Here is a 13,554-nt window from a genome sequence, read left to right on the forward strand (position 1 = left end):
CCCCGTGGTTTGGGAGGCTCTCCAGGGACTACCCAGCCCTGATCTTGGCAAAAGCCTACACAGCCTAATTACAGACTTTTCCAGGTGGCTCCAAACCCACCAGAGCCATCTGCCAGCGGATGTGTTGCAGCGTGCCATGCTTGGCTACTCCACTGTCCCTGCCCCAGAGAGGTGTCCTGGGAGTTTCTGGTGTTGATTCAGTGCCCACTGGTAGGAAATCCCTGTGTCAGGGGAAACCCCTCCAACTTGCAGATCCCAGCATGTTCTATTGTCTTTGTGTCTCTCAGGCAGCACAGAGGGCAGGGGATGAGTCTGAATATGTCAGAGAGGTAGCTTGCATCCCTTGCACTTGACAGTCAGTTTGGACATTTAACTCTGTTCTGGAGAGAGTCCCCATGGGCTGCACTTGTGCAATGAAAACATTCCCTGGCCCTAAGGGCAAGTGGCAAGGCATGGCCCCCGTCTGAATAGAGAAACTCTCTATACTCAAAGTAGCTGCAGTGAAAAGTCCCTGGCTGTGCTGTCCCCTGGGCCGTGCCAGGGTGGGGAACAGGCCAAAATATCTCTTGAAATTTTGTTAGTCACAACATGTGTGCAATTGCAAAGCAGTGCTTGGTCCCTTTATTTTATTAATATAGATGTGTCCTGGACTTGAACTTCAGATCAAGGAGTTTTATTGATCATTATTCTTCCAGTACCTCTTTGTTTCAGTCTTTCTGGGATAACAGGATATGGCATTCATGAGCCTGGCATGCTTAGAAACATCCCTGCTCCAGATCAGCACAGCTTTCCTGCCAAAAAGGGCTATGGGACTGCAAAAAAATCTGTTACAGGGGAAGTATTGAAGTATTGAGACTGTGTGGTGGAGAGTCTGGCACTGGCCAGGGAATGGCCAGCGAACTCTGAAATTTGGCTGCCCTGATAGTAGCAGAGCAAGAGAGGGACAGAGGAGAGGGTTGTACCCTGGCACTGCAGGGGAAGTTGTCCCATTTTTTGGTCTTGGACTGTTCTAAAATATTTTTGTCCAGTTATTTCTCTTGCTTTTGTTGCAAAACAAAGCAAAACCAGCTAATACCAGTTCCCTCCACACCCAGGACACTGCTGCTCCATTTACCTCCATCTGGTGCATTCAGGGTAGGGGGTTGTCTTCTCTCTGATACTAGTGACTTTGTCCATGATTTCTCAGCTTATTTGGAAGGCTAAAAAGAAGTTGTTGGACAACATCCACCATTAATTAGATTGGCAGTGGAAACCAAGTTGGGCTAATTTGATAACTTCGAAAAATACAGACTCCTCAGACCAGTGTTTCCTTTGGACATGTACATTCTAGTAGCATTTAACTCATTTTTTTAATTACCCCGCCAACTCTTTCTTAAATGTTCCCAGTTGAGTTTGAACTCTGATTTGCTTTGAAGGTGCTTGGGATCAGATCCCACAGCCAAAAAAGCTGGAGCATTTCTAATCATTAACAGAGAATGACTCTGAAAGGGTCTTTTGGATTCAGAAATATGGAGGTATTTGAGTAACCTTTCTAGTCAAGGTTTGAATCCCTTCATAGGTAACAGCTATTGCAGGGAGAAAGTTCAAACTCCCTGAACATGTTGGGCAGAGCAGGTCAGTAAGAGAGGATGTCTTGTCCAAGCGAGTCCTAGGACCTGCTGCAAAATCCTTTTGGAGTCAACAGGTTTTGAGTCAGGTTTCAGATGATTCTGTTCTGCAATAAACATAGAAGAACAGCAGTAATTGCAGACCATGGTGCTCATTTTGGTCACCATGATATTATTATAACTGATCCCCAATCCACAAACACACCCTTTTTCCTTTGCTTGCCCAGCAGCTCTTATGAATCAAACGTGCTGTTGAAAGGGAGTTGCAGATAATGTGGTTTCCCTGAGCCTTTCAAACATGTTATAAAACCAGAGGAGCCAAAGTAATCATCATTATTAGTAAGCAGACTTGAGCCTGAGTTTGAATCTGCTGTGAGCATAAACAACTTGCATTCGTGTGTGCATCCTCCCTGCCTTTAGTGACGAGTGTTTCACTGTGAGATTAAGGGTTGAAGGCTCCAAGATAATAATTTCAGCTGTGTGCCTCTTAGTGCTATAAAGCCCATAGAATATCAGAATATTTATTGCTGTGACTTAGTTGCAAACTCCCTGGTGTGGATAAGGGTTGCAGACCTCATGATAAATAGCACATGCTATTATTTAGCAAATGATAATGCAGACCACAGAAAAGTAGGGAGAGAGGAAAATATATTCCCAAGGGCTGATAACTAATGTAAAGAGCCAAGAAATAGTTTAGAGTGGGAGGGAATTTCCCCAGCTTCCCTCCTCCATGGATAAGTCACTGCCTTACGGATGCGCTGCACAGGGCCCATCACTGATCCCTCCAGCACCAAAGTTACTCCTGGCAGGAGTTCAGAACATACAGATTCACAAAGCCCTGTAGGCAGAGCAGACCTGATGTTTTCCAGCCCCAGCTGGAAGGTGATATAGCCTATATTCAAAGCAGATGAAAGGGCTTGTGGCTAAAGCTTAACTGGGTTTTTACAAGACTTCTCTGATGCCTCTGTGCCATCTGCTCCGTACACAGGGCAGGTATTTTATCAGACTATTTCCCCGTTACCCCTTCCCAGTTAGTCCCTTTCCAGAGACCTAAAAAATCCTCCATCTTTTTTCACCCAACCAACAAGGACATATCTGTGCTAGAAATCTCCCTTTACCTGGGATATGCCCTCCTGGAGGAGTCACATTCCCTGACCATAAGCAGAAATGTGCCATTGCAGAGGATGAGGCACATATAACATGATGTCAGAGGGTGGTGGGTGAGCCCTACTGGAATCAGGATCATTTGGTGAGGTATTAAGCATGAGTGTGTACAGACAGCCAAATTGTTGTGCCAAATTATGCCAGTCCTTGAGGCAGGAGGGCTTGTGCAGCTGGTAAGTGGTTGGGATAAGCCAGGGGCTGGGGTGACCCACAGCCTCCTTTCCTTTCTATGGCCTTAGGCAGTTGGAACATGGATGATGCCAACCAGCTGTATCTGCCACTCACAGTCTGGGATGGGGAAAGGGATGGGCATAGTGAATTCCTGGTGAATGAGTAGTAAGGGATGAGAAGGAGGAATGAGAAGGGCAAGCCTTGAGACATGATGGGTCTGTAGTGGATGAGGCACCTTCCCTGTCATGCTTGCAGGAAATCTGTGCCTAATTCATCTCTTCATGGCCTGCATTAGAGGTTGGTCTTTTTGATACAGAGAATCTGTTTATTCATCCCCAGTCCTGGCCCAGTGGAACACAAACTCGTGGTGTGTCGTGGGTCATTACAGGGTGATGTTGTCTGTCTTATGGTGATGGAAAACGCCCACCTCATGCAGGACCGCTGTGGTTAGTCCACAGGTCAAATCTGGAGAGTCTGGAGACAGAGTGTGACGCTGCCTAATGGCTTCAGATGTTACTTTGGAGTAGGAGGTAGAAAATTATGATCATGAAGGGTAAGGCTTTGCTTGCAATGGAATTTGATTTTTCTTTCAGTTGTGAGAAATACAGGCTGTCGACGATCAGACATACAGTCATTACACTTCTGAAAGACAAGGATTAGAACTACAGCCTTGGGCTCATAGGGTGAGAATTAAAGTTTCCTGTGTGATTATATGGAAACTGCAGTAAAACACACATAAAACCAAATTACGGGTCATGCGTTTCAGATGCTGGAAAGGGAGAAATGATGGATAGCCTGTGGTAAAATCCAATGCATGTACGTGTGACTGCAAAAGATCAGAAGAAGGCATAAGCATCTGATTTAGAATACTTGTACTGCAGAGGCAGATTCGTAGCATATGTTGAGAGCTTATACGGAACAGACCATGCAATATGTGATACCACACGCAGAGAGCCAACACTCTGGAAACTTCCTTCTCCTGGGAAAAAGATCATGGAGCAACATTTATTTTTAAGAGGCGCCCTCATGTTTTACATATTTGTGCTTTCTGTCATGATATTTGATAGCATTGCATTTCATCACTTAGAGACACAACGCTTGGGAAGACAGGCTTGGAGAGTACCTGTGCTCTGCTCAAACCCATTTCCCTGCAGCTTTGTGCCATACTAGTCCCATTATTTGGCCACTGTGTGTTCTGAGAGCAAATTGTGTGTAATTGGGCTAAGCTAATGAAGTATGTCCTGAGAGAGGTGCACTGGAGGAGGATGTCATGGATTCATAGACACAAGGAGCAGATCAGTGATGTGATCACAAATAGCAAGTCCAACCCTTCTTCCTGAGTTCAAAAATAAGTTTACATGAAAACTACACTTTTAACCTCTCATGTGCTCAAATCAGAGCAGCAATGCCATGATTAAACCTACTTTTCACCCTGATTCTTACACATAACCCAGGGGACCTGGCTGTCTTGCCTGTGTCCTTCCTCTGCTCTTCCTGACAGCCCTTTTTATGAGCAGACTGGAGTGCTGTGCATCAGCCTCTGGCTGTGGGTGAGCAGGAGCCTCAGATAGTTGCCTACCCTCTTCCTGGAGTGGAGGTAACTGGTGGAGGCACATCCCTACCAGCCAAGAATCTCTCATCTGTGGGGACACACAGTTCCTTCTGTCAACATCTCCTTCATGCTGAATAAAACATCATTTGGGTGAGGCCAGGGGGAGCAACCCTCCTTCTTCAGATCCTTTTTCCAGTGACTAGGGGCTGCTTCCAGGTATTGAACATGCAGCCAAGGCTTCTTACTTCTCTCTGCTGACACCACCACTCATCATCCTCCTGAAACTTAGCTGGGGGGAACAGAGGTTTGCTGGCTACTTTCCAGCCAACAGATGCATGTTCCCCTCCAGAGAAGCAGCTCTGGTCCTAGGGAGATGGCCTGATGCAATGACATTTAGGGAAAGACCTAAAGCACAGCAGCAGAACTGTGAGGAAGGGATCATTGCTGGGATAAGAACAGTGAAAAGGCTACAGGAAGGGAAATGGCAATAGCAATGAGAGACACGATTGGCAATGGGAGGAAGGTGGGGCTGATGGAAAGGGAATGAAAGAGAGAACTCTGAGAGGAGCAGTTCAATCACTCTGTAGATAATATACGATATTTGAGCCAGGATTTAATTTTTTTTTTTTTTTTTTATATTCCAGCTCTGATCCATGAGTTACTGCAGAAGAATTGTTTTATTGTTGTATGGCTGAATTTCCCCATTTATGAACCAGATAATGGCCATTAGCAACCCTACAGCAGGTGAGGGTACCTTCAGATCCTAGCCTGGAAGTGTTGACACGACCATTATTGATAGACATGTGGAGACAGGCTGTCTCGGTGAATACTTGTGCAAAAATCTTCTTGAGTCTCTAAATTTGGCAGGTCCTAGAGCACTACACCAAACCTGAAGCACTTTCAAAAGGTCTGACACTGGTACTTGTGCCCTTAACTGTTCTGCCACCTCATGAAAAGTTTTGCAATGTCTGGTAACATAGAGGATGTTGTGAGGGAAGGGAGCAGGAGAGCTCTGAGCATAAGTGCAATGGAGGTCTCTGCCTGCATCAGTGTAGGAGACCTGGGCAGACCTTAGACAAGTCAATTTATGTCAATTGTTCTCTCTCTGCTTCAGCTCTGTATTTAAAAAATGAAATGTGAGGATACTTTGCAGAGGAGTGATGAAAGTAAATAAGGTAAAGAGTAGGATGTGATGAGGTGTATTGAGAGTTCATGTAAGTGCTCAGATAGAAATTCTCCAGAAAGGTGGATGCTGTAATCAGAACTCATCATGCCATTCACCTCGCTGCACTCCACCCTCAGTCACTGATCATTAATGTCACTCAGAGACCTGAAGTGATTTTAACAAATTGTCTGAGAAGTGCTGTTTCTCATTTTAATAGGAGTTAGGCAAGACAACAGAAGAAAGTAATTCAGTGCCACAATGCTGATAGCAAAAGAGTCACAGATGCTGATGTCAAGAGACTTATTTAGTCCATTTTGATCCTTTTTGTCTTGCTTTTCTCATCTCAACAAACAATCACTGGTGGACTCCACAACTGGGTCTCTGTGAGATCCTCTCTTAGGATCCACAGCCCAAGGTTGAAGCTCCCTAAAGGACTGTCCATTTTGAAGATCTTCACCATATATTTAGCTGTGTTCAATTCTCTTTTCAGAACCCAAGTAAGTGATGAGGTTTTCAGATAGGAGTCTTACAGAGACAGTTGTGACTGTTGTATTTTTTGTAGGCTGCTACTTGGATATCATCATATCTGAGTTTGTGCTTCACTTGCCTATGTGTGCAGTAGATATGTGGACTGGTGGGATATAGTAGGGAGCCAGAAATGTTCAATAACCTGGTGTTCAGTTTCTTGAAAGTTTCACATCTTCTGAACCAAGGCAGTATTTGGCCTTTATTTTCTCCCCATATTGCTGTCCAGAGCTGCTCTGGCCAGATGCAGTGCTCATGCCAGTCTGAGTCATAGGGCAGCTGGAACAAGCTACTCTCTTCATCACTCTTTGGAGAAGTCTGTTTGCTTTGAAAGGGTAGGGCCCTTGTAGAGGACACTTAATTTTCTCCAATTTACATCATTTTCCTGCTCAGATGTTTGGTTGTTTTTTGGGGTGTGTGTGTCTCTAAACTTCAGGAACTCTGTTGAAACAACTATTTCATGTCTGCTGATGGAAATTCATATTTATGTTTAGTGGAATGACACAAAGAAATGAAGAGTTCTTTCTTCATGACCATGATACCCCACCTTAAATCACAAAAAGTTGATGATTCAGACATTAAACTGATCCAGAATCCTGTTCTTATTACTGGGGTCACCCCATATACGTGGTAGAAAAAGAGTTCTGGTCTTTGCCAAGGGTGTCAGTAGGCACTAACTTTTTCACATGCCCATATACCTTACTGCACTTCCTGTGGGTTAGCTGGCTTTCACCAAGTTGGGAAATATCCATAAAGCGCTGTGAGTGGAAGTGACATATTTACCTCGCCTTGTCTCCTTTCATCCCTTTTTAGATCTCAAACTGTCTTACAGCATTAGGAAGCCCCACAGAATGAGAACTTGAAGTACTGCTGGATTTATTGAATTTCTGTGATATCTCCTGATGCTAACATTAACTGAATACATCGGGAATGGGGCAGAATACAACCTCTGTGAGGCGACTGTCAGGGATATGGGAAACAGAAAAATGTTAGAAATGAAACTTGGGAAACCAGATCTGCCTGCTGGTTTTCTTGCAATTAGTCAAGGAGCTGGCTTACATAGTTATCTCTGAAAAACAGAGGACAGAGGAAAATGTGTTGTATTCCTCTTTACAAATAAACAGCAGTCATTAAAAGAGCTAGTAACTATCCAATAAATTTGTCTTTTATCTCTAGTAAAAGAGTCTAAATACGGAAAGAAGAATAATTTGCTGTGCCCATGCATTCACATGGAGCCATATGTATATTAACTAACTCTCAAGATAGTTGCCAAGACAGAATGTAAATGATGGAAAAAGGAAGGGGTGAATTTTCTTGGAATGGGATAATGGAGAAAAGACCAAACAAAGTAAATCTGTAAGCAGTTAAAGCAAACCTCTTCCCTGGTGAAGAAAAGTTTGTTGAGGTTTCTGTGTGACTCAAAGCACACTTTAGTTATTAATTGGATTCCTTTAGTGGCATGTGGGAAGTATGCAGACCCTCTACACATATTAACTTCACCATTGAGAAGGAATATGAATGATACATACATAGATTTGTAAGAAGCAAATCCAGACATAATCACTTAGTTTGATCCAACTGCAAACCAAATAGATGAATAAAATGTGGTCATTTAATCTGTGTAAATAAGATGTCTGTTCATGTACTGATGCAATTAATATATTATTTCATGAAGACTGAGCTGAAAAATTAATTTAGATTGACTGGAGATGAAGATTATAAACCAGACTGAAAACAGGCTGGAAGCACTAGAAATGCATAGTGATGAATAAATGCCAACACTTGGTGGGAGATACCTCAGGGGAACAGCAGGGAAGAATGTTAAATTGTTTTTGTTTAGGATCCTTATTAATGATTTGGAAGGAGGATTGGCTATGATATAAGCTCACTGCTGAGATGTTGCTCATCATGAGAGAAATCATGTTTTCCAAAGCACTAACACTGACAACTTTTGACCTTACAAACTTTGGGTGAATCAAAATTCCAGAAAAAGGTGTCAAAAAGTTCAGTTTGGGGGTCTTATCTAGAGAGTCCCAGTGAATGCACCTGTCTGTAGATCCTTCACTTGGAAATCTCAGTCCATGAGGTTCACCATTTTGAGCAAAGTTTCCACTAGGATTCAGCCTCTCCTACTTATTTATCTAATGTTTGTCCAACTTCATTCACACTGAATTCTCCATACTGGAGTCTCCTGGCTGACCCATGCTGTATTTGAACATATATTGTGATTCTAAGCAAGTATCTAGATACTACTAAATATTTCAGACAGAGGGGTGGTGAAGCAATAGGGAGCTGTGGGGTCTGTGTTTCCTTGCTAAATTTACTGTTTTCCAGTCTGTTTCCAGAGGCCTGGGATTTACTCAGGGAAAGCTGAACTTCAGGACTGTCCTTTGGAGAATATCACCACTGCCTTGACATGGAGATTCAGTCCCCAGAGTCACTGGGTTATCTTTACCTCTTGAGTTTGATTGTGAGTGTTCAGCTGTCCTGCTGAGGGGAGAAGGGCAGGTGCTGGCTAAGAGAAGGGATGGGGCAGTGCAGCTTGCCTTGTTGTGTGCATCTGGACAGGTAACTACCTTCCATACCTGAAAAGAGGTGCAGGGAGAGAGTTATAGGAAATGCAGAGCAATTTTGCCATAATTTCACAATGCATTGGTTGGCACTGTCCAGCTCTAAGGCTCAGCAGAAGTTATTAATCCATAAGGTGTTGTGGTGCTGCCCCCCATTCCTACACCACCATGTGTGTCTCCTGTAAGGCTCAGGAAGAAATACAGTGAGATGGTCTGTGCTGGACTCAGTTCACAGGCAACCGGCTTGACAAGGCTGGTTTATATTCCATATTGTGAACTCCCTGGGGCAGTGAATGTCTTAATGAGTTTAATTTACAGAAGAGAGTTGCTTAGTCAGGGGGTATAGCTCAGTGGTAGAGCATTTGACTGCAGATCAAGAGGTCCCTGGTTCAACTCCAGGTGCCCCCTCAGGAACTGCTTTTTAGATTAGACTTCAGAAAAAAATTCTTTACTTTGAGAGTAGTGGGGCACTGGAACGGGTTGCCCAGAGAAGTTTTGGATGCCCCATCCCTGGAAGTGTTCAAGGCCACACTGGATGGGGTTCTGAGCAACTTGGCCTAGTGGAAGGTGTTTCAGACCATGACAGGGGGGCTGGAATGAGATGATTTCTAAGGTCCCTTTCAGCCCAAACCATTCTATGATTTGTGATTTTAAGGAAACATACTCAGTGCTTCGACACTGAATAGCAGGATTGACATTAGGAGGCACATTAAAGCATAAGTAACTAAAATAACAAGACACAGACAAAAAGCAAATGATGATGGAGAGAAGGAGTGTTAACCATAGGAACACATTTATTTCAGCCCCTGCAAGAATCTCAGTTTTCTCTGTGAAGTCTTCTGGTTTGGGTACAGATACCACAAAATATGGCAGTCTGAGGGTCACAAATGCCAATTTCCCTTCTCCTTCTCCAGTGCTTGGCTGAAGGAAACATTCTTCACATATTCCTGTGCTTAAGTGAACATTGGTTTCGGTCTTGAGTAGGAGGAATGACTAAGATCTAAGAATTAATTACTTGATTAATTCTCTGATTATTCTTTGCAAGTATTAGAAAAGGTGTTATTATCTGCTGAAAGTTCATTATTTAAATTGTGCTTTGATGAGAACAGAAAACAAGGGAATCAATTACTCAGTGTGGTCCATTAGTAGTGTATTAAAGATAAATGCAGAATCCCATGAAACTTTTCCCAAAGATGACATTTATTAGGTTGTAAAATAGCGTCCCACAGAAGCATTTGAAGCCCTGTCACTTCACTGATAGGTTACTGAGACCAAGAGGCCGTAATACCTTCCTAAATTAATTGCTGTTTGAACTGGAGAGAAAATTTTAAAAAGTTGGTTTGAAGATTCACAGTGACTGTAAGTATCCCACAGCCCTTGCAAAACTGTCAAAGAAACTGGATTTATTTCTGTTTTGAATGTCTAGGTTTAACTTCTAGCTATTGGCCATTGCTGATCTTTTAAGGCTAAAGAAACCTCATTAGCTAATTCTAATTCTCTTTTTAAATACTTATAATCTGTTATTAAGAAATGTCTCAGTGTTTTCTTTGTAAAATTAAAGAGGTAAATCTTCACATGTCTTTCTCCATAATGAAGTTTCCCAATTCTTCATTCATTCTTGTGTCTTTTTAGTTCCTTAGAACCTGCAGCCTCTGAAATAGGCTCTGAACATCAGCAGCAGTTGCACCAATGCCAGGTTGGGATGTTATATAATTTCTTTGCTTCTTCTACTTGATATTACATCTCTAGTACATGCATTATGCTGCTGAAGACACCTGTATTAAACCACTTAGATTCTATACCTTGCTAGACTTTTACCAGTTTGCTTCTGGCCTCCTTTCTCATGTTTGAGAAACAAGATGTCTTAATTTTACCTTCAGAACTCTGTACATATCTGTCCCGAAATACTGTTGTCTCTATGCAGTTTATTGAATTCCTCTCTGGATTGTTTTTCTTTATTGTCCTCTTTATCCCATACCACTTCCCAAAATTTCACAAACTTACTAAATAATAGTTTAACTTTTTCTCCCATGCCAGCAATAAAAATAATAAACAGCATCTGGTAAGCCAGCATCTATATGGGACTGAAAGTTCAGTTGCTGAGTGAACATTTGCCATTTACTATTTTGGAAAGGTATCAGCTGGTCTCTAATTCATCTACACTGTACTATGTTTATTTTAAACCAGCCAAGTTTATTATTCAATAATTCAACTCTGGTGCTCTTCAGAAGCCTGTTACATCAACCTTATTACTTTTTTTCAACCAGGCTCATCAAAACCAGGACTGGATTAATTAATAAGATTCCTTTTCCATTACACATTTTTGACGAATATTAATTGTTTATTGGTCGAGCTCTGCCACAGATGTTCTGTGTTCTTGCCCAGGACTGGTGTGCAGCAGACAAGCCTGTGATGATTACCCCCTTTTTAATGTATGTGATGTATGGAGAGCATCCACTTATTTATCTCCTTCTAAAATCTTCCCAAAGTTTCAGAAAAGCATTGTGTTGCAGTGAGCTGGGGGCGTGCATACAGCAGCTACTGGATTTCACTAAGGGCTTTTAATTTTTAATGCTATTCTAGATGTGTCTGTTGTTTTTTATTATTGTATCATACTCCCTTCTGAGCAGCAGTTTGCATACAGAATCTCTTGGGTATGTGCTTCTTGAGAAAAGAGACAGGAGAAATCTTTGGGAAGATCACCTGACCCGGCCTGAACTGTTTTGTTTTCCGTTCTTTTCCTGCACCTGTGAGACGAGCATTGGAATATCTTCCAGTAGTGCATTAGGCAAAATGATCGTGCATCTTTCAACTATTGTTTTTACAACCTCCCCTCTGGAGAGGAGCGTATTAAGTGCAGCATATTATTTTCATAGGATTTTAAGGTGGTCTGACTTCTGTGAAATGTGTATCCTCTTACATATTTCAGAATCGTAGAAACATTTAGGTTGGAAGAGACCTTGCAGAGTCCAGCCATTAACACAGTACTGCCAAGACCACCACTAAACCATGTACCTCAGCTCTTGCTGGCCACACTCTTTCTGATACAGGCCAGGATGCCATTGGCCTTCTTGGCCACCTGGGCACATGCTGGCTCATGTTCAGCCACTGTTGACAGGCACCCCTGGGTCCTTTTTCAGTGGGCAGCTTTCCAGACACTGCCTCAAGTCTGTAGTGCTGCTGGGGGTTGTTGTGACCCAAGTATAGGACTTGGCACTTGGCCTCGTTGAACCTCATATAGGTCTCCTTGGCCCATCGATCGAGTCTGTCCAGATCTCTCTGCAGAGCCTTCCTACCCTCCCACACATCAACACTCCCACCCAGCTTGGTGTCAGCTGCAAACTGACTGAGGGTGAACTCGATCCCCTTGTCCAGACTGTTGATAAAGATACTAAACAGAGCCGGCCCCAACTCTGAGCCCTGGGGAACCCCACTGGTGGTTGGCCACCAGGTGGATGTATCTTCATTCACCATCACTCTGGGCTCGAACATCCAGATAGTTTTTACCCAGTGAACCGTGCACTCATCCAAGCCAAGAGCAGCCCGTTTCTCCAGGAGAATGCTGTGGAAGACACTGTTTAAGGCTTTACTAAAGTCCAGGTAAACAATATCCACTAAGTGGGTAAACCTGTCACAGAAGGAGACCAGACTACCCAGGCAGGACCTGCCTTTCCTAAACCCATGCTGGCTGGCCTTGATCCCCTGATTGTCATGCAAGTGATTGCATCCAAGATGGGCTGTTCCATAACCTTGCCTGGCACTGAGGTTAGGCTGACAGGCCTCTAGTTTCCTGGATCATCCTTCTGGCCCTTCTGGAGATGGACATCACATTTGCCAACCTCAGATCTTCTGGGACCTCCCTGGTTAGCCAAGACCACTGATAAATGATGGAGAGTGGCTCAGCGAGCTTTTCCCACAGCTTCCTCAGTATCCTCAGGTGGATCGCTATAGACGTGTGTGTCAGTGGTGTAGCAGATCACTGGCCATTTCCCCTTGGATTATGGAAGTTTCATTCTGCTCTTTGTCCCTGTATTCCAGCTCATGGGGCTGAGTACCCTGAGAACAACTGGTCTGGCTATTAAATATTGAGGCAATGAAGCCATTGAGTACCTCTGCCTTTTCCTCATTCTTTGCCTTTATGTTTTCCCCTGCTTCCAAAAAAGGATGGAGATTCTCTTTGTCCCTCCCTTGGTTGGTAATATATTTATAGAAATGTTTTTTATTGTTTTTATGCAGTAGTAGCTGCACTTTTATTTCACATAGGAGATGCTTAAGAATTGAACCACATACCTTTAGTGAAAGCAGATGACATCTGAAGTAATCTGCAGTTCATAAATGAATACATTCCACCATTTTGATGAGACACTTTTTTCTATTTCCATTGATTCAGAGGATCACAGTTGCTAAGCATTTTCTTCTTCTGGACCTTGACTATGTGTTGGAGATGTCCTGACTGCAGACAACAAAGGTGAGGGCATAGAATTTCAGAGTTCTTCAGTAAATGGAATAGACAGTGGAGGAGAGACTTAATGTGCCATGATGTTCTCAGCTGGATGAGATTCTTTTATCAGATATCTCTATGTCCATACCTGTCCCATAGCTGTACTTATCTATCCAGCCCAACCTGACAGGTATTGGTCAAAAATAGCAGGTATGGGAGCTATGAACCATCGTTCATTGTCAGCTCTACTACTGCATGTTGGAAAGAAAGATTCATTCTCTGAGGTACTGGGGATTTCAGGTTAAAATGTTCCTGTACTCAAGTCAGGAAGAAGGGATATTTGATTCAGGAATCTTAGC

The 13,554-nt window shown here is 43.1% G+C and overlaps 1 protein-coding gene and 1 non-coding gene across 2 annotated transcripts in view; both read left to right on the forward strand.

Moving 5' to 3' along the window:
* The window catches only part of EVA1A (eva-1 homolog A, regulator of programmed cell death), a 162,716-nt gene that overhangs the window by 69,192 nt on the left and 79,970 nt on the right, over positions 1-13,554 (forward strand). The window lies entirely within an intron of this gene.
* On the forward strand, positions 9,091-9,162 carry TRNAC-GCA. The gene has a single exon. It is a non-coding gene; the product is annotated as a tRNA-Cys (tRNA).

This window comes from Chiroxiphia lanceolata, chromosome 3 (assembly GCF_009829145.1).
Source record: "Chiroxiphia lanceolata isolate bChiLan1 chromosome 3, bChiLan1.pri, whole genome shotgun sequence".
NCBI lineage: Eukaryota > Metazoa > Chordata > Aves > Passeriformes > Pipridae > Chiroxiphia > Chiroxiphia lanceolata.